General features: G+C 48.1%; 1 long non-coding RNA gene across 1 annotated transcript in view; it reads left to right on the top strand.

The window, feature by feature from the left end:
- Positions 1-17,319, top strand: part of LOC113991168 — a 247,908-nt gene extending 230,589 nt beyond the window's left edge. The window contains exons 7-11 of the long non-coding RNA XR_005562682.1: positions 6,501-6,663; positions 7,961-8,274; positions 8,347-12,597; positions 13,516-13,737; positions 16,795-17,319. This is a non-coding gene — a long non-coding RNA (uncharacterized LOC113991168). The remainder of the gene's footprint in view (positions 1-6,500; positions 6,664-7,960; positions 8,275-8,346; positions 12,598-13,515; positions 13,738-16,794) is intronic.
- The last annotated feature ends 3,133 nt before the right edge of the window (positions 17,320-20,452 follow it).

Below are 20,452 nucleotides of genomic sequence, written 5' to 3' on the forward strand. Positions count from 1 at the left end.
TGTGATTCTGGGGGGAGGGCAGCTAAGCAGTGTATGGTGACTCACAAAACAGACCCTCAGAGATCTGCTTTCTTAGCCAAGTTTCGCCCTTTGCATTTTCCTGGGTCTTTTCATTTTTGTTTTTGGTTCAGAAGCATTCACACTCTCACACATCCCCAGGGTGTTTCTGGAGCTCCATTGGGGTGGCAGCTGTGCCTGGTTTGAAGCTCATTTCATCTGTTCTTATGGAGATTATGGTAACCCACAATGCAGCTTTCCATGAGGCAGCCTGCCGTGCCATGTCCTGCCCATGATGCTCTAGTTACCTGTTCTTTCTTTATTCCGTGTTACCAGAGGCCCTCCTGGACCCATGCATGTTTGTCCTGGAGGTTGCTTTAGTTGCATTTTTTTTTCCCATGCCTCTGACTTTTAGCATGGGTTTCTCCAGGTCCTTCCCATGAAGTCCCTGGCACCTGCTCATACACTGATTTTGGAGGACTGTGGCCCTGGTTTTCTGTGCTATAATCTTTCGATCCATTTGGAGACATTTATTAGCAGCTCCCCAGGCCTCCAGCTGGCCCACTCTCCTACACCAGCACACTTCTCCTTAGCCACCAAATGTGCTGGTCTGTTGTGAAATCCTTCCCCTGACTCATCCTTCTGATCCTTTTAAACTGCCCACTCAAAAAGCACATTGTAGGCTGGGATGAGGAACTCACCCGGGCTTGAGCTGTGCTGGTGCCTTCATCAAGCATCTCTGAAGCTTCTGGAAAGGCGACAGTTTCCACCACAGCCTGATGTAGAGGGACATGAGTTCGTGTCTTGTCTGGCTGCCAGGAAAAAGTCCTGAGTTTGCTGAACCAAAAAGGCCATGGCCTTCACACGCTGGAAGGCAGGTTTGGCTGGGAGAGTGTCTGGGGAAAGGCTGAGTCTGATGTCAGATATTTATTCTCTGCTGCTGGTGTTTTGGGTATGGTGATATCTCCTTTATTGCTCAGTACTTTCAAAAAGCTTCTTTTTGTGAGGTCAGCAAACACAATTTTTCGGGTGCTTTTTTCAGGCATTGCAGGAGAAGCAGCCAGTGGGGCTGTGAGAGAGGATGTCACTCCCTATCACAAGATGGGTCCTCACTGGGCACCATGGAGGCACAGCTGGCACTCTGTGAGTGGCCAAAAGGAAATCAACAGTAACCACAGCCTCTGTCACTGGATGTGCAGAGTTATCAAATCTTGCCTGCTGTTAAAACCCCATGAAAATGGCAACAGCAGTTTCAGAGAATTTTGTCTCTGTCATTTCATTTACCAGCCATCTGAGCTCTGGTTGCAGGATCTGTCTCTTTGGAGCAACCTTCCTAGGGGGGTGGATATTGTGTCTTTTCCCTGTGAATTCTTCATGGCACTGTTGATCTCCTGACTTAAATTTTTGATGCAATTAAGGGAAGCAGTATCATCAAACTGTGCAGGAAAGTGATGATCAGTGACAGCCTGAATGTGTCACATCAGCAACTTCCTACGAGGTACTTGCTACCTCCACAGAAGTTATTTGCAGATAGTTTTAGTTACTCTTTGACTTGCCCGAAGGGGAAAGAGTTGCTCAAAAAATAAAGAGGTCAGTGGGGGCTGCAGAGATTGTCCCTTATTTCTGTGTGGTCTTGGGAGGTCCTGTTTTCCCAGCCTGTAAAATGGAGGATATTCTTACCTGATGGAGGTGGGAAGTATGTTGAGATGTGCAGCACAAGTTTGCCAGGTACCAAACTGCAGAGGGAAAGGTAAATGGGCCCCGTGCTCTACAGCAAACCCAAACCACAGAGTTTGCTGCCACTCCTGGATAGAGCAGAACACAGCTGAGGTCCTCCTTGAAATCAAAGGGGAATGTGCCAAGCAAGCAGCCACCACTAGGAAACAACACACTGCCTGCACAGAGGTCTGAGTGCTGCAGCTCTGTACAGAGCATCACTGATGCTCAGCAAGTTCAGTTTCCAAACTGGGCACTAATAGTTATTTCTCCCTCTTGGGGCTGGTCTGGGAGCAGGATGCTCCCAATCTTGGTGTCATCAGAGTGGCAGTGGTTGTGTATGAGCATGTGTCAGGTGGAAGAAAGAAGTGGCAAAGCAGCCTTGCAGATAAATGTTCTCACTGGTGGTTGTGTTTGTGTGCGTCTGTTTATTTTAATTAACCTCCAAACAATGTATTTGATTTTTTTCTTAATTTTAAATATTGAACCCAGCTTCAAAGTGATCTCCTGAGGTAGTGGTTCAGATAATTCCTGGCAGAGAACAAGTTTTGGGTAAGAGCTGGAGCCTCATAATGAGGCCTTGAAACATAAAGCCATCACTTCATTTCCCCAGGTACCTGCGTGCCTGGAATACATCCTCCTTATACTCCTTTGTTTGAACTCTAGGAGGGGTGACAGAGTTATTAATTAAAACTGTGGCATGCACAAGGTTTGGAAAGGGAACAAGAAATGCAAAAGGAGTGATTTCCTCCTCCTCCTCCTCTCCTTCCCCTGCAATTTATTCTATTCCTGGTTTTCCATGTGATATCTTGTCCTTGCAAATAAAAAAAAACCAACCCACCTCCCCCATCCAGACTTATTTTGAGGAGGTGCTTGGGAACACCTTTTGCTTTGAACTGTATCCTTACTTTATTTCGTAGGTACGAAGGCAGCAGCAGGGACCCACCCACATGCTCCCTGGATTGGGGATATTGGCACTGTGCAAATATAACACAAAAAAACGTGTAGGCAGTAAATCCCTGTCCTGTTCTGGGGATACGAGGGGAGTTCACAGAAACACCTTTCGGTTCACAGCCCTGTTTGAGCCACTGATGTTGCCCCCATCTAGGTCAGGCTCTTGAAGTGGAAAGATGTAGAGGGAGTTACAGGTGAAGACTACAGGTCAAATCAAGGAATCCAGTGCTGTTATCTCTTTTAGACAACAGTTCCGGGCCCATTATCCAGCAGAAAACCTACTTTGTAGCATCTGCTTCTCTGTAACCTTCTTGCCACTCTTCCCCATCACTGAAGAAACTGCTGTTCTTACTGGCCCGGATGCTGCAAGCATAAGTGCATTGTCTGTAGTGATGTGATTTTAAAAAAATTAATATATTAAAAACATTTCCTTCCTCTACAATCATGATAATTTTTGAGCTTCCTGCAGTGGAACATTTTCTTAATTGAATTCCTAGTACATTGAACATCTCTAAAATGCATGAATGGCAATTTCATCTTGCTGGCTGCATTCTTGCAAGGGACACTCTTTGAGGACTGTTCATGAAACAAAGACCTTTTTCCCCTCTCAGGCCAAGGTTTTAACTCCTGTCTTTGCTTCACCAGTCAGCATCAGCCTTGTTTTCAGTGTGGTAGGTCCTTTGTTGGAGAAGAGCTCCTGTGTCTGTCACAGGAAACAGGTACATCTCTGCAAGAGCTTCATCACTGTTGAGCTGCCTCTCCAGGTAGTTCATCAAACCTCCTCCTGCTTATCTGAGCACAAACCCTGACTTGCTTGTACCAGACAATTTTTGCAGCATTCCCTTGCCACGTCTCCTGATGCTGGCATGACTCCTGATGGAGGGCATGCTCCACCATACTCTCCATCCCGAGCTGCATCTGAAGACATCCATAATTCCACGTAGGTGCTTAGGTTGCACAGAGCTTTGCAGAGCTAGTAAAAGTGCATCTGGTGATGTTACAGCTGCCTTGTTTCATTGGTAATGAAAAAGGGAAGCAAAGAGAAGATGGGAATCCCACTGTCACAGTTATCTGGCTTCAGTGTAGCTGGTGTCACACAGACATGACTCCTTCTCCTTGGGGTTTTTGAGCAAAGAGCCTCTCCTGGCAGCCAGTCTGTGTCTGCTGTACCCCAGTGCATGTTGCTGGTTAGCTCTAGCCTTGGAGAAGCGGCACTATTGGTCCTGTGAGGACCAGCTGAAATCCAGCAGTGCTCCTGGGGTGAGCACAACCCAGGTGCTGCAAAGAAAAAGCACAGCAGCAATCTGAGCACAAGAACTGGTGCCCTTGGATAGCTCATCTGTTAAGGCAGGGCTGCATTCTTGGGGTTAAGAGAGTTATCACAGCCAGAAACTGGCATTAGGAGAGTAAGGAGATGTGCTCCATCTCTGCTACACAGAAAAAGGTGCATCAGTTATGGGAGAGAATCTTTTGAATCTTGTTTAGATGTGACACACACAATTCTCAACTCTGGGATCATTTATGCTCTCTCTTTGGTTCCAGAGAGATTTCCAGAGCTTAATTATTATTATTATACATTAGTGCTTCCCAAGGTCTGAAGTATTCAATGAAGACCAACACAGGGTGAATGAGATATAAAGGGATTTGGGTTCCTTTGAGAAGAAAATCCCAGCCCAGCCTTCTCTGAGAAGCCAGTACCATCCCTTCCCTTTGCAGCCAGGGCTGGCTGTTCAAGGTTTGCAATTCAAAGCAAAGAGACAGTCCAGAGGCTGCAGGACCAGGAAGTGATTTCCAGAGCAACCCCACAGATTGCTGCCGGTTGTGCAGGAGCTAAATTGAGCACACACGTATCGAACAGCTGCAGCTTTGCCAGCTTATTGCACCCAGAAAAGCCATGCTTAGGGCATGCAGAGCTCCCCAAGCGATTGTGTGCCGTGCTGGGTCATTTTCTGTGGCAGAGGTTTTTCCATGATTACTTTGTAATTGTACTTTTTACCTGTCATTTTGTGACTTGCCAGGCAAGGCTATGGATGGAGCACGTTCACTTGAAACATTATTCTTCAGATTTGGCAGAGAGATTACAAACTTTTAGGGAAAAAACCAGAAAGACTAATGGGAAATAATCTCCTCTTCACAGGAGGTCTGAATTCTTCCCTCTCCTTCTTTGAAGGTCAGGGTCTATCACAAGCCAGCTGCATCACAGCTCCAGCAGAACATCTCTCCCTTGCTATCCAGCTTCATTATGGTTCCTGTTGTCTCTTTTCTCCCAGGACAACGTTGTGCTGCACTTGGCTGCTCATGAGGGAAGGGAGCCCTCACAAGCAAACCTCTTGGGGCATGGAATAGTCCTGATAAAAAGCTGTTTATGTGCAGTGAGAAGATGCCTAGCTTGAAATCACCCTGCAGTCTTCCTCTGTGCTCCATTATAAGTGTGGCAGCAGGCAGGTAAATCCTGCTGGTTAACAGAGAACAGCTTTTTGCCCCTAAAAAATTGTTGAGTCCAGCTGTTTAGAAGGAAAGCACCAACTATCTGCTATCTCAGGAAACTCAGAACAAGCAAAAGTGCAAGGCATTTCACGCCGAATCTACAGGGCCAAAATGTGTGCAAGAACACTTTAAGCCCCTGGGGCTTAACACATCTGCCAACAGAAGTAGTAGTACAGGGACTGATTAGGCCATTTCAGTGTTTAGTGGTGATTTTGCAGAAGATGCTCTGTACTGAAGATGTTTTCCCATTTGGGTTAGCATAGGAATGCTCTCCTAAAACACTGAACATGAACGATATTTTTAACTTAAAATGGCTGCTCAAAATACAAATAAGAGTGTAGCTAATTAAGCCCCTGATCATTTAAAATTACTGTATGGGGCTCAGGGAAAATAGTCCCTATCAGTGAGGGCAGAGCACTTTGCTAAAGGCATGTCTAAAAACAGGTGCTACAGAGGGGAAGGAAGGTCTCGAGACTTTTCACCTCCCATCTACAGAACAAAACTGTGCCTTTTTTGTGTTAATTTTGATATTTTTCTAGTGTCTTTGATTTGCTACAGAGAAGAAACAAGGAATAACAAACACAAAATCTTCTACAGCTTCAGTGTCCTACTTTCCAGCTCTCCCCTTTTCATTGATCACCTGCATGGAGTGCAAGGCGTACATTTTACTCGAGGCCAGAGCAGATCAAAAACACTCAATATGTTATACATGTGTTCAGTTAGGAACTTAAATTAGGTTGCAGTTCAGTGGGGAGGGTGGCAGAGTAAGGTTTTCTTCCCTGCACAGGCCCAGTGACAGAGCAATTGATAATGGCTGTGTATTGTCACCTCTTGCCATCTTATAGACGGGATCCCTGGCTTGGTGACACTCAGCAGTGACATCCCACAAAAAATGAGTCTTCTTTGTGTCACAGTCTGGGGTCTTGCTTTAAAGAAAAAAAAAGAAAAAAGGAAAACACACATTAAAAAAAAAAGTATACAGCTGAGAATTTTAGGAGGGTGATCCAACCCCCTGCAGCCGGAGAAAGAGACTGTCATGACTCCTAACTCTGGTACTCTGGCTCAGACCCTAAATAGTTGAGGTCAAATTATTAATAGAGAAGGTGAGTGACAGATTCCAGACCCTCAAGTCAGGCTGCCTCCCAGCATTTTCTGCTTGTAAAAATAAGTAGCCTTTCTCCACTTCTAACAAAAATCTCTTCCCTGGCTCTCCTTGACGGTTCCCCCTCCTGTCTCCACCTCCAGAGATGTCTGAACAGTATAATTTCCTTTTATTTTTAGCCATCTTTCATGATTGAAAGTATCTCTGTGTCAAATAGAAAACGTTCCCATGAATTCCTCAACAGGCACTTACTGCAAGCAATTGATGAAAATGAAATATTTAATGGGGGTTTATACCTGTGGACTTGGTGACACTGCTGCATCTCAAGAGCAAAACTGTGATGACATCAGGATGGATGGTCATGAGGCCAATCACCTCCCCAGCTTCAATGGTGCTTCTCTTTTGGGGTAAGTATTGGATCTGGCCTGGGGGGTTGTGTGAGTTGGTGGCAGGTGAGCTTTGGGAAGCAGTGGCTGCTCCTGACACCAGAGTTTCCAGCTCTTCCTCCTGAAGACCCAGTAGTGCTGCCTGAGGCAAAGCTGATGTTTCTCACTTGTCAGTAGCATGTGACTGCAATGCTCTCCAGAGATCCAGCCGTGTTCACAGGCAGCTGTTCATCTCATCTAAGGTAAGAACCACTTGGAATCAGATCCAGAGTCCAGTTAGCCACGTTCCTTCTCTTGCAAAGTGACCAGAGCAGATACCTCTGGAAGAAGACAACACAGGAGCTCCTTCAGGAGGTCTCCTGCATACTGCTACCGACTCACACTAGTTTTTACTTGGGATTTTCCTGAGGCATCACTTTTGCCTTTGCATTTAATAGTCTTTGAAGGATTTGTCTTCCCTGGATTAGTTCACCTCTTCTCAGGCCAGTTCTGCGCTCCCGTTCTTATGCTCAGGGAGACAGACACTGCTCCTGCTCATCCTCAGCAGCTCAGCTGGATTTTGCCTTGGCCTGGAGAGCTGCAACAAGAGCATTTCCAAGACAGTAGAGGAACCAAAACATCCCCTTGCTTGCACACAGTGAGGCAGGAGTTGATTCAGTTTAACCCAGCTACTAAAACTGACCCTGAGGATCCAAGGTTTTAATTGCATCCACTTCACAAATCAAGCTCTCCCTAATCAAACTCTCTTGTTGTGATTCACCCCTAGCCCACAGCCAAGATAAAGAAGACAGGCCTCCCTTCTCTCTGCCCTTTCTCTCTTCCTAATCAGCTAATAACATCTCCTTCCTATGTACCCCCTTCTGGACTGCCTCTCCTCCTTGAAGTGTCACTGCTCTGTCCCAAGCCACCTCCCAGGTGGCTTGTGCATCTCACAGCATCCTGGTGGAAAAGGGTGTGAGGAATCCTGTTGTGTCCTTAAAAATAAGGAGGTAGGACCCACCTTCTCACTGCTGCCCCCAAACATGGGTATCAGCCTAAGGAGGGTCTCCTTTGCTGCCTGTGTCAGTCCCTCATGGTTTTCTGTTGCAAAAGCTGTGGAAGAGAGTTTTTGGTGTACTGCATCCACTTGGGAATCATAACACTACTGGAATTTATGAATCATAACTAATCACGTTGCCAGGTACAGGGAGGATTATACGATGTGTGATCTAATAACTCCAGGCTGTTTAATCACCTGTGGTAGGTTCTGAGCACGTTGCATGACAAGTAACACAGCTGACCTTTTAAGGTGAAACCACAAAAGGTGTTTCTTTCACAGGTCTTTCCTCGCTTGGCTTGGCTACAGCATCCCTACAAGTAGCAGGACCTCCTTGCCTGTTGGAAGCAGGCAGGAGTGTTGTCCCACAGGTGTTGTCACATCTCAGAGGAATTTCCCACCGGGATTTCTGCGGCACTTTCAATGGCAAGGGAAGGAACTGAGTCTGAACTTTGCATGACGTTGTTGCAAGGTATCCACAGATGCCCAGAAGCCAACACGGCCTCCAAAGGAAGCCGGGAACGTTCTGCCATCCCGGAGAAGACATGTCTAGGGCTGACCCAGGACTGTAATCCAGCCCTGCAGTTTATGTGCAGGTGAGTTGGGTAGGGTGAGAGTGAGCAAACCCATGCCATTTGTGCATTGTTCATTCACTCCTGTCCCCCCAGCCCCAGTGAAACACTTTTGCCCTATGAAGAGCAACCTCTGCCAAGAATAATGAAGATAATGAAGATGCCACTTGCCTGGCTGTGACAATCCCTTCCTGCTGCCACCCCAGCACCACAAGCAGCTGAGGTGAGTGCCACCAGCACAACGTTCTCAACAACCTCTTGGTCTAAGCTTAGCTTAACCAGTACAGATAAATCTGCTGTGTGAACAAAACTGCGTTTAACTGCTGAGATAAATTCACAACAATTGCCCAGATGATGTTCACCCTTCCAGGGGTTTTTGTGACCGAGCAGGGGTTTTCTGGGTAAACCCACGCTCTGCCCATGCTCTGGCAGCAGCTTTCCCAGGCAGCCAAAGCACAGCTCCTGCTCTCGAACGCCTTCCCTGTGGCCCTTGGAGTGGTTTCAAGAGAAAAGCGAAACGGCGACATTTTAAACGTCTCCTCCCACGCAGTGTCTCTCTTCAGCCTCCGTTCCCACTTGCCGTGAGTTCAGAAGTCTCTGGTGGATCAGTCTACCCCCGGAAAACTGTGGGCTTGCCAAAATAGAAGCATTTTTGCAGAAGGCAGTGATTTGGCTGAATGTTTTGCCAGCACATGTCTCTGGGGTTTGCAATTTGTTTCAGCATTTTGTGTTTTTATTTTATTTTGGATTTCGTTTTCTTGTACACAATGCTACCAAAACAAAATATTTTAATGTTTGCAAATAATTTTTTTTTTTTTTTTGGTGGGGGGAGGAAACCAAGATTTACAAATACATTTTGCAATGCCAGGATTCCCTACCCAGCACTAGTCTCATTTTGCTGTCAGCTCACAGTATCAGCTCTGGTTACGTAGAAGTCACTGTGAAAGGACCCGAATGTCTTTCCCACTAATATGCTTTACTTTCAGGATGGTGAATTATTTAAAATGCTTTCTATGGCCTTAGTCTTTCCCAGGTCCCAGTCTCATATTTCGTTAATGTCAGTCTCATAATCGATTATTTCTTTTCTGGTGGCATCTCCTGTCAAGGACCAAGGTGCAGTTGATACCCTCCTGGTTGGTGATGGAGAGCAGAGCTGGGGTGATGCCCTAATTCAACCAAAGCTGGGAACGTCTGTGACCTTCACAGCTGAGAGTGAGTTGGAGGAGAGCAAAGCCAAGAGCTGAGTAGAGAAATTAAACAAGCCAGGTGAAGCAGACACTGGGATTGGGATAGACCCTAAGCAGAGAGTGTGAGGCAAAACAAGAAAAGCTCTTTCAAGACAATGGGAAGCATTTTAATTTGAAATGCCTCTGTAAGTGCTGTTTTCTGGCACCTGGGAAAACTACTCAGTAGTTTTACTCAGTCATAGCAGGAAAAGAGAGGGAAGAGTAATGCATCCAGCGGAAATTCCTGCAGGTCTTGGCTCAGCAGACCATAATTGGAGACTGGAGCCTGCTCAGGACACTGGAGCTAACACCTCCACCCTTACAAGAGGTGGAATCTTGGGTGACCACAAGTGGTAAGCTTGGGATGTCATTAAAATAGCAGCACCTGCAGCAGCACAGAGCCCTGAACTCCCAGCCAAGGAGTTTCATCGTGCTCCTGACTTAGAGGGAAGATGCCACCTACTAAATCACCCAAACTACTTCCTGCAGCACCTGTTTTTTCCTCGCATCTCCTATCCAAATGGTGACTAGACCCATGTGAAAAATGCTGGATCTGCTGGGCTGGGCATTGCTGGATCTGCACCACACATTGCCATCAGGTCGGATGCAGGAGGACTAACACACAGAAGGATTTATACCTGTGCCCACACCATGGGCAGAACAGGAGCATGTTCCATCCTGGAATGCACCTCTCCAGCACTTGGCCTACCCTAATCGATGGCCGTTGTTCCTGGATGTGGACTGGAAGACAGGCAGAGACATCTCTTGTGCTGGCTGAAGCCTTCAGCAGGGAGGAGGACTGTGGCCCTCTCACCTGCCTGCTTGCTCCTCAGCTTTCTCTTTCTCAAAGGCTTAAAGAAACTGCAGAGATTCTGAGATTTTTCTTTTTTCCTTTCTTGAAAGCGTGGCTAAAAATAGAGTATTGAAACCAAGCCCAGCCCAGAAAGCAGAGTGTGTAGGTGTGATGCAAACCAACACCTGGGGCTGTGAAGCATCCTGGGGGAGCTGGCACCCATCTGGCAGACGTGTTCTCTCTTTCCCCTCATTCTTCCTTTGGCACCTTGTCAGAGAGCACAGGAGATGCTGAACCTAAAGTAATCTTGTGTGAAAATAACCTACACACGTTGTTCTGGTTATGAGGAGAGGAGAACAAGGAGGAGGACAACAGTTTTCATTTGCAAAACTGTCTGAGACCCCTGAGCTGCTGCTGTGCTCTCTGATTTTATTTCCTGGCTGAAGGTTTCTAGAGGTGGCTGGTAGAAAACAGTGATGACAGGTGCTGCTTTGTGGTGGTGGGCCAGGATATCTCTGAGGTGTAAATAGGCCAGCAGATGACATGCAGTGCACAGGGGTGATTTCTTGGACAGCACTGGGTGCCAAAGGGGGAAGGTTCAACAGAAAGGAGCTCCTCCAAGTGTCATGAAACCATGGAACCTGTAAGGAAGGCTGCTGTGGCAGTTGTCTCCTCAGTTATAGGTTTTCCATGGCTGCACAATGTGGACATGCCAGTCCCACAGTGCACCCCTCTCTCACACACTCCCAGCAAGAATGTGGGCAGGTCTTGTGGGTGTGATGGGGAGACACAGGTCTCCCTTGAAGAAAGGGGATTTGTGGGGCCTTTGTATAGAGAGAGAAATCATAAACCATGTGTGTGACACTACCATAGTCCCCCCAGAAGACCTGTGCCTCCACCCTGCCATAGCAGAGGGGATTGGGGCAGGATGGGCGTTAACATGTAAATCCTTACACAGCCTGAGGACTACAGTTACCATGGATGAAGGGCTGTGGTGGACAGACATGGGCTTAGTGTCTGTCATCTGTAATGCAGTGGAGACTGGTGTTTGGTACAAGGAGAATTTGCCCCTCTTGGGTGCAGTTAATTGCTTGACAATGCCGTGACCTTGTGGCAACTCAGATGCTCCCTCTGCGTGCCCAGAAGGGGCTGTGTGCAGCCTTAGGGATGGGAGGATTACCCTGGGGTTTGATGAAGAAGGTGGCACAGGCAGGAGAGTGCATGTACAGGGTGAGTTTTATGAGCTGCATTGGTCTGGCCATGCCCTACACAGGGGCACCTCTCGAGCACAGCACCCCAGATACTCCAGCAACCTGAGAGGCAGTAATTCCCTTTCCTCCCTGCCATCCCCAACACCTCTGGTAGTGCTGGAAAATGGTAGGAAAGCAAGTATCCTCAGAGCAAGCCAAGTCAGAGAGCTATGAAGTTGGAAAGAGGGCTTTGAAAATCCAGGTGGGAACCAAACAGGCTGTGCTTCGAGTGGCAACTTCCCAGAGATGGGCTTCCAGGGACAGTCCATCTGGTGATGCCTGTGGATACCAGCCAAAAAAAAAAAAGGCATGAACATTGCCAAGACCCCTCATTAAACTCTCCTCCCCTCATCCACCACCCTTGCTGATGTAAGTGCATGGCTGGAAGCAGTTCATTCCCTATCAGCCCTTTCCTGCTTATCTGGAGCCAGCGGCGAGAGCAGGAGCTGCTCTCACAGAGGGACCCTGTAAATCCTGGGATGAACGCCCGGACCAAGAGCTATTTCCCAGGGGGATCGGGGTGGATTGGGTAATTAATCACAGCTTGTCTGGGGGAGGATGAGGAAGTCTGAATAAAGGTGTTAACGGCTCTTAAAGGCTTTCCTGGTTCACAGAGGGTGCTGCCTCAAACAGATTATCTGGAAATATTATTAGCTGGAGTGGGAAAGGGGTTTTTTTCTCCTCTAGGTTCTTTGCAGCCACCCTAAATCTGCTTGAGCTGTTGAGACAGGTTTTATTGTGCAGGAGGTGGTGGGGGAGAGGTGTTGGCTGTCAGTGGGTCAGCAATTAATTGGTTTATTCCTTTCTCACGGTTATTTTCTGACCAACATCTGCTAAAGCCCCGGTGCCCGCTTTGTCCCAGCTCAGCAAACAAGAACCACAGGGATTTGCATGAGGGGACCCCAGGCCACGAGGGTGGCTTTGCAGGGGCTGCTGGGAGGTCCCTTGTCCTGCCAAGCCTCTTTCCCTGTTATCTCGTCTTAGGAGGAGGATGTGATTAGTGTTTTGTGCCATGGGATGTCAGCTGAGGGATGAGAACTGGGTGCCAAGAGGAGGAAAGAGCTGCCACAGATAGGTGGTAAGTGAAAGCAGAGACCTGCCCCCTTTGCTCCAAAGGAAACTTTCCTTCCAATGTCTTCATGGCCATCAGTTCAGACAAATGCTGTTTTCAGCCCCATGCTTCTCTCCCTGGAGAAGTGACCCTCAGTCACGTGTTTCTGGGTGAGGGTGGGCTCTCTTCCATCTGCTGCTGCCATCTGGGAAATCATTTCTGATTGATCCAGCTTAACTGAAGTGCCATTCCTGTTTACCTGTGGCTTTGTTACAGTTCTAGTAGGTTAGAAACAGAGGGTGCCATCCGAGCAGAAACCTTGTGCCCTTCCAGCTCAGCCCAGTCTCTGCCCCAGCTCTGCTGCTGTAAATGAGCTGCAGTGGGTGGTGGGGCTGTGCTGGTACAGCTATGCCAGGCAGTGGGGGCTCACTGTGAGCCCTACCAATGGCTCCCTCACAGTAATTGCTCTGATAGTTCTTCTGAGCTGGGAAATCACCTTTCAGATCAGAGCAGGGATAGAGAAAGAACATGGCTTTGGCCTGAAGGATTTTGATAGCTGTAGCTTGGCATCATTTTGGCTTGGAGTGAAAAACATAAATTTTGAGTTCTAGAAAGGTGGTGGAGTGAGGACTGTGAAATTACTGTGCGGGGTAGTCTGCTCTCTGCTGCACTTTCCTGGCCTCCCCCAGGCCTGCTGGGCAAGTGGGAAACCCCCTCCAAGAGAAATTAATTGGAAATCACATCATCCACAGGGAATATTTCCCTGTTGCAGTGCTGCTACTTCTCTCCCAGCTCTCTCTATATATTTAATAGGCATTAGGCACTCTGAGCAGAGTCCCTTGGGCTGCTTTCTTCATGGTTGCATCGATTTCCAACAACTAAGTTAGCCCCAAAGAAAGCATAATGAAAGCAGCAGATTTCCAGGTCTCTCTTTTTCCTTTACAGAGGGCCATGCCTTTCACACATGAAGCATAGCGAGCCCAAACCGGATCCCCATTCTCCATGGAGATCAGCCTGCAGGGATGACGAGAGAAGCAGAGTGAGTCCCCAGCCCTCTCCAGAGCAGAACTGCAAAACCACAGGCTTCAGCAAAGCCCTTTGAGCCAGCCCACTTCCCAGCAGAGTGACTGTCCCTTTCTCTACACTCAGGCCTGGAAATAATGACAGGTATGGAAAATCCATTACAAATAACTAATAACGCTCCGCGCAGCACTGCCGGCTCCATGAGCGCTTCCCCAGCTGCAGGGAGACCACAGGAGCACTCCCTGGAGCAAGCAGACACAGGTGGTGCTGGCATGTGTCTGGAAACAGCCCAAAGGTGGGGGGAGCCTGAATGTCTGGTGTTCTGGACCCTTCTCCTCTGCCATGGGACATCTCATCAAGCCCTGTGTTTCCAGGCAGCCCGATGTCAGCCCCAGGTGAGGCAGTGGTGGCAGAGCAGGGAGATAACCCTGTTTCCTTGAAGCAGAAATGTAATTTTGTGTTAAAATTGCTTTTTCCTCCCAGAAGGTCCTTAAGCATTCCCTAAGCTATTAAGAGGCAGAGGGGGATCTGGCTGGCCTGCCTGCAAGGCAGGGGTGGGTAAGAGGGGAAGGAACCAGGCTCTGCCTGGGTTGGCACTGGCGACCAGCACCTTAACCATGGAAAGGGAATGTTGGACAAGGGCTCCAGCAAAACCCTGAAGCAGCAGATGTTGTCAAGTAGCTCCTACAGGCTCATACTGAACCCAAGGGCTGTGTCCACATCCAACAATGTAAGATTTTTCTCACGGGGTTTCCAGAGAGCATGGAGCAGGCCAGAACCAGGAGAGAGACAGGCTTTTTAATGTTGGACTGTTGTTACTGTGTAAACCAGAAAGCAAAGGGTCAGTGTTTCTAGTCTGCATGCAAACTTTGAACTAAGCCAAGCTCTTGCTTGTTCCAGTATCCCTTTCCTTCTTGAAGGATGTTTCTGGCATCATGTTTCTGGGGAAGGAAATCAGCCGTATGGTCAGCAGGGGGGCACACTGAACCTGCCAGTGCTTGATAAAGGCAGATCGATGCTTCAGGAGGAGCAACTGGACAAGGGGCTCATCACAGGCATCTTCCTCCTGTGCTCCTTGCTTCCCTGCAGCCTCTAATTCTGCAAAGCACTTTGGATTGTAGCTCCTGGGACTGAATGGATGTACCCGGTAGTCTTGTGTTGCCCACTGCAGCAATAGATATGCATAGTGTGCATGATGGAGAAGAGACAAGCCATTTGTTCTCATCTTGAAAAGACTCCTGTTGCCAGGGAAGCACCAGGGCTCACACCCCAGCTTCTGTGTCATCAGTAACTCTCCTGCTGTTGAAATTGCGTTGTCTCTCTTAATCATGAAAGGCTTATTTTCCCACACTGGAAAATGAATTCAGCACCATTGGCAAAGCTGGGGGCTGGGAAGTTTTAATTACTGTTTGTACAGTGCTCTGGGGCTCTGGGGTGAATGGTGCTGGAGGCCTGGGAAGGGTTATATTATATATTAGCAGTTACTTATGTTTTATTATATATCTGAGCTCTGTGGTCTTGTCTCTGTGGTCTCCTTCCTGATGCCTAAGGTGCAGTGGGGCTTCCTAACTCGAGCAGTACAAATACCCACCCTCCTGTCACTGCTACCATTGCTGAGCATCACTGCAGAGTATGAGGGAGACCTAGAAAGCCCAGTGTCCACCTACAGCCAAAATAAACTCAGCCACTGTGTGCCTGTAAATACTCACCTGCTTTCTTTGGGGAAGAAGAACCCTAAAGCCCTTCTCTCATGGGGCTTTTACCACTAAAACATCTTTTCCTTAGGCAATGCAGCCACATCCTGCACTGACCTTCCTGTACCCTCCTTGTTCAGAACAACACCTTCTTAATTATAATCCATCAAATTCCTCTTTCCTCTACCTGGAAAAAATGGGATTTGGGGACAAGGAACGAATACAGAGTCATAAGTCTCTTTTCATGGGAAAGGAAATCAGTCCAGCGCCCTGCTGGGAGCCCTGCTTTGCCTAAACCCTGGCAAAATGCAGTAAGAAGTTAAGGCTCTTAGCGGGCGAACATTACAAGAGCCCTATTAAGCACAGCTCAGGTCTTTGTGGTCAAGTGTTCCCTGCTGCACCCGGCGCTCCACGTTTTACACAACGGGGCGATTGTGGCCGCGCCGCTCTGGCATCGGCACCCTGCGAGTGCCCACCGTGGGCTGCACAGGATGGGCTGCTCAGCAACCCCACAGGGCAAAGCCAGTGCTTTGGAAAAGGATTTTGCAGAGTATAGGAGTGTTTCAATGTTGGCAAAGGCCAGGAAAATGGACTCATTAGCTATCAATTAGTATATGATCCCACACGTGTAACAGCTGCGGGCGTGTGATGGTGTCTCAGCTTATGATAGCATCCATGTGAAAATCAGGGAGAGAATATGATGACTTTGACCTCAATTTTTAATTTACACGCACACACATCCCCCACCCCACATTTGTGTTTTGGTGGCACACTTGGTTTTCTGACAGATACTTCCAAAATATTCCACTGAGTACTGCAAGGGGCAAAACTGGAGTGACTTAAAATTTACCAAAGCTTCTCAAATGCAAAACCCCCTCCAAAAGATGTGCTTTCCCTCTCTAGCCAGCTATCACCTGGTGGTTCCTCCTGAATGGTTGAGTCCTGGGATGGTGGGCAGGCCCTTGCTGCCTGTGCCAGGCATAATGGGCAGGGCAGAGAGCACAGGCAAGGTCCCAAGGTGAGGACAAAGCCTGAGTATGAAAGCACTGCAGTTACCACACACTGCCAGCACTGCTTCCCATGTTTCCATCACAATCTGGGACAGACAGAAGGCAGGAAGAAGTTAGCTGAGCCTCTGTGCCCCTGATGCTGCTGCTCAAGGGGGTTTCTTTTACTGCCAGGTACATTATGGTTTCTGATAGGTGGCTGCTGGGTTGACACCTGTGGCTTTCTTGGGGCAGTTGGTTCTAGGTCCAATGGGTTACCATGGCCACATCACTGAAATCAGGCAAGGAACGCATCCACCAGTCCTTTCAGCAGCACCAGAGTGTGTCAGAGTGTGATGGAGCCAGCCCAGCCCTGTGCCTGGGAAGGACAGAAAGGCAAGAGTGTAAACAGTCCGACTCACATCCCTCCAGCACTATCCCACTGGTGAGCAGATGTCAGAGGAATGTATTTTGCAATGGCTTTATTCAGTCTGGAGTAACTCCTGTTCTCTCTCTTTCAGGATATTCTTCTCTGCAGACCTGCCTGACAGAGAGTGAGGAGGGATCCAGAGTGAAGCCACAAAACTGATCCTGAGGAAGAAACACAGCTTGCCTCCCGTCCTCCACCCCTGCAGACCCAAGGGGAGGGACTGTCCATGGATGTCCCTTTGGGTCAGAATCCTGGGCAAGGCAGCATCCCTGGGTGCTCAGCAGTCTCTTTGAGAGAGTTTTTGTTTAGGTTGGCCGCTGCTGATCCCAGCCTGTCTTCAGCACACAGATGCTTTTAACCTCCTGAGGAGGGGTCTGAGTGGCCAGCAGCTGCTGAGGACACTGCCACAATTCAGCCATGTCCCTGCTCAGGGCACAGACTGTAAACACAGTAGGGAATCCAGGCCATATCCCAGCCCAGCTTGGCTGCCTGGCTTGAGGTCCTCATCACCCAGAATTTGGAGCTTGCCTCTTTTTCCATTACCTCTAAGCAGAAATGGTGAATGTTTCGGTAATGTTTCCTAAAAATAAAAATGTCAACAGAAAGAGCCATTTAATGACATGAGTCTGTGCATCTTTGGGCCCTGAGCAATCCACAAGCTGAGAAGAGAAATGCTGAAATAGCTCAGGAGTTTGAAGATACTCTGAGAAGGTTCCTTACTGCCCATGGATGCTTTCACCAGCATCACCTGGGGCAGCAGGGTTGTTTGAGAACTGTTCCCTCCCTAGGCAAATAGCCAATTTTCTCCCAAACCAGTCCATCTGTCCAATACTCTGCCTGATGGAAAAGCCTGTATCTGAAAAAAAGGCAACACAGCTTGTGTGACCGTGCTGAGATGCCTGTAGTGTGTCAGCATGGGGACTGGGTACTGCTCCAGCACTTACATGGGGTGTTATGGCTTTCTTTGGGAAAGAAGTCAAAGGATATAGGCACCCTATGTTAGACTAGGCTTTGCTAAGCAGGAATGCATAAACTTGGTCCAGCCTATAATAGCCTTAAATGTCAAGGAGTGGCTTTTGATGCAAAACTCAGGAGCTGTCCTGACAGCAGCACAGGAGAGAAACCAGAGAGCAAGTACTTTGTGCAGCCTTTTGGAGAATGAGTGGATGAATCAGGGTGTAAAGATAACACAGTTAACTCCTTCAGGCAGCTCAGGCAATGTTAAACCCCTGAAATTCAGGTTTTTGAGGAATGACCCTACTTAGCATCCTTGCTTGCCTTCCTCAAGCCCTACTCTGTACCCATCCAGAACTGATCCTTTGTAGGAGACAGGGACAGGAGCTTCTCCCAGCCAGCTGAACATGGATGGTGGATGCTCAGGTAATTAAAGAATTGGTATGAGCTGCATTAGCCCATCTTCTGTGCCCCATCTAATTTGGCAGGTCTGATGGATGTGCTGCATGGTTACAGAGCCCAGAGCTCAGTACAGGAACGGGGCATCTGAGGACACCAGGAGGACACTGAAAGCCTTGTCATAAAGCCTAAAGTCTCACAGCAAGTGTCTATTAATAAGCCATGCCCACGCTTCCTCCAGGTATTTACAGTGCCCTTTCTCTCTGTTAGCTTTGGAAACCACAGCTCCATTTTGACAGAGCAAGTCCTTTTCTTTCAGTGATGCACTTGGTGCCACAAGTGTGTTTGGCTGGGGCTGTGCGTCAGTAAAAACCTACCTCACTTTGGGAAGTGAACAGGATTTCCCTCTAAAAATGATCTCTGTCTCCAGATGAGCAGTTTCAGCCTGTCCTCTGGGAGCCTCTCTGCTGTGGAGATGGTGGCTGGCTGACTCTAATGCTGGCTGAGGAGAGGTGTCATCAACCCCACAAAATATGGAAGTGACAGCATTAATCCAGCCAGCAAGGTCACCTCCCCCAGGGCAGGTTGTCCCAGGTGAATGGGGCCAGGTGAGGATTCCCAGGTGCTCAGAAGGGGACCTTTGGAGGCTTGCCAGTGTGTGGGGACCACCAAAAACCCTGGAAGGGTGGCTGTTTTCTTACTCTTGCCCAGGGCAGAGCTCCTTGTGCCACACTGACTCTTTGGCAAATGGGCCAAAACTGGCACATCTGCAAAATGGGGCCAGATGGCAACTGGGATGAGCCTGGCCTGTGAGTCAGGTTGGGCTGGAAAGGTAAGGAAAAAAGCATTTTCACCCTAGGGAAACAATAAGGATATGAAATGGAAACTAGGACCTCTGAGCTCCTCTGCCCTTCCCCAGGGAGGACCTGTGGGGTGCAGAGGGCAGTCCCCAAAATCCAACATCTGTTGTAACTCAATTGTACTCTCTGAGAAATGTCTTTTTACTGTTAAATGTGCCATTGCTGCTGGAGTGACTTCCTTCTCTCCAGCTGGAACTGGAGACAAAGGAAAGAATCACTGGTAATAAGCTATTTATAGAGAAATTAATTTTGATACTTGCATCACTAATACAAGGCAAGGCAGCACCACAACTTTCTTACCGTGGTTGAGGACAGCACTCAGAGGAGATTGAGAGCCTTGAGGTCCTGTGAGTGGTAGGAGCATGTTTCAGCATTGCTTGGTTGCAAGAGAAGAACCCAATTTGCCTCACTGGAAAAACAGCCACTCATAAACCACAAGAACCCGTCGTTCTGGTCAGGCCCTTGGATTTTGTCAGGATTTTTTGAATACTCCTTCACAATTAAAATTCCCACTGAACTGTCTTGCTGTTTGCAAGGCTGATTGGGATTGGGATGGTGCAGGTAAGCTGGCAGGCAGGATTGCCCTGAAGCATCAAACTGCATTCAATTAGCCCACCTTGCCTGCAGGAACATGGTTAGCTGGCAGCACATCACCCCTCCTGGTAAATTAGATATCACACAGTGGCTTAGTCACACTGGAGAAGTACATGGCTCACAACTTGCTGAGACAAATTTCTCCCAGCTTTAATTAGCCATGAGATGCTGGAGTGCCCAAAGCACTCTCCCTGCCCATGTTTACACTCAGTGCATCAATCCAGTTTGGACTGAGGTCTCCAAATATTTGCAGTTAGCAAATACTGCTGTGTTTTGCCATTCCAGCTCTCTGCAATTAGCTGGAAAACACAGGTTTGTATCCCCAGTCTTTTCAAAAACAAAAGGGTGGATGCTCAGGTCCCAGGACTTCAGCAGGAGAGCCAGCACTGCTCATCCAGCTTCTCTGCTGTGTGCTGGCTCAGTGTCACCCCCAAAAAGAAATGAGAGGAGGAGAGGCTTCTGGCACCCTGAGGATGGAGCAGGGACCAAGCAGCAGGAGCTGCTAATATAAATGAAGGATCACTTAACATTTGATTCTGTCTTTGCTGTGTGGTTTTTAGCTTTGAGGACACTTTTCCCTTTCCACATCTCCTCCCCTCATATATCTCTTACCAATGTGATGACAGGCAGGGAACTGAGGTATTTCAAACAAGCCTCCATCATCCTGATGGTGGCATGGAGGTGCCCAGTCCAGCCAGCTCACACTTGCAAGCGCTAGACTTGGCACTTCTTATCTGACAGCAAATGCACTCAAAACCTTAAAAACAATCTGCATTTTAACCTTGGTCATGTTAAACAGCTTTCAGGATGCAGTCATGCATTTGCTGGTTACACAGAGCGCTACTGGCAGTTGTTAAATAATTATGTTTAATTTGCAGTAACAAAGCACACGAAATCCATGTTGCATAAACTCTGCTAAAGGTAAGTGTCGCTTTTATACAA

The sequence above is a fragment of the Pipra filicauda genome, unplaced genomic scaffold, assembly GCF_003945595.2.
Source record: "Pipra filicauda isolate LSUMZ 115617 unplaced genomic scaffold, ASM394559v2 scaffold103_size3290846_pilon, whole genome shotgun sequence".
Classification (NCBI taxonomy): Eukaryota; Metazoa; Chordata; class Aves; order Passeriformes; family Pipridae; genus Pipra; species Pipra filicauda.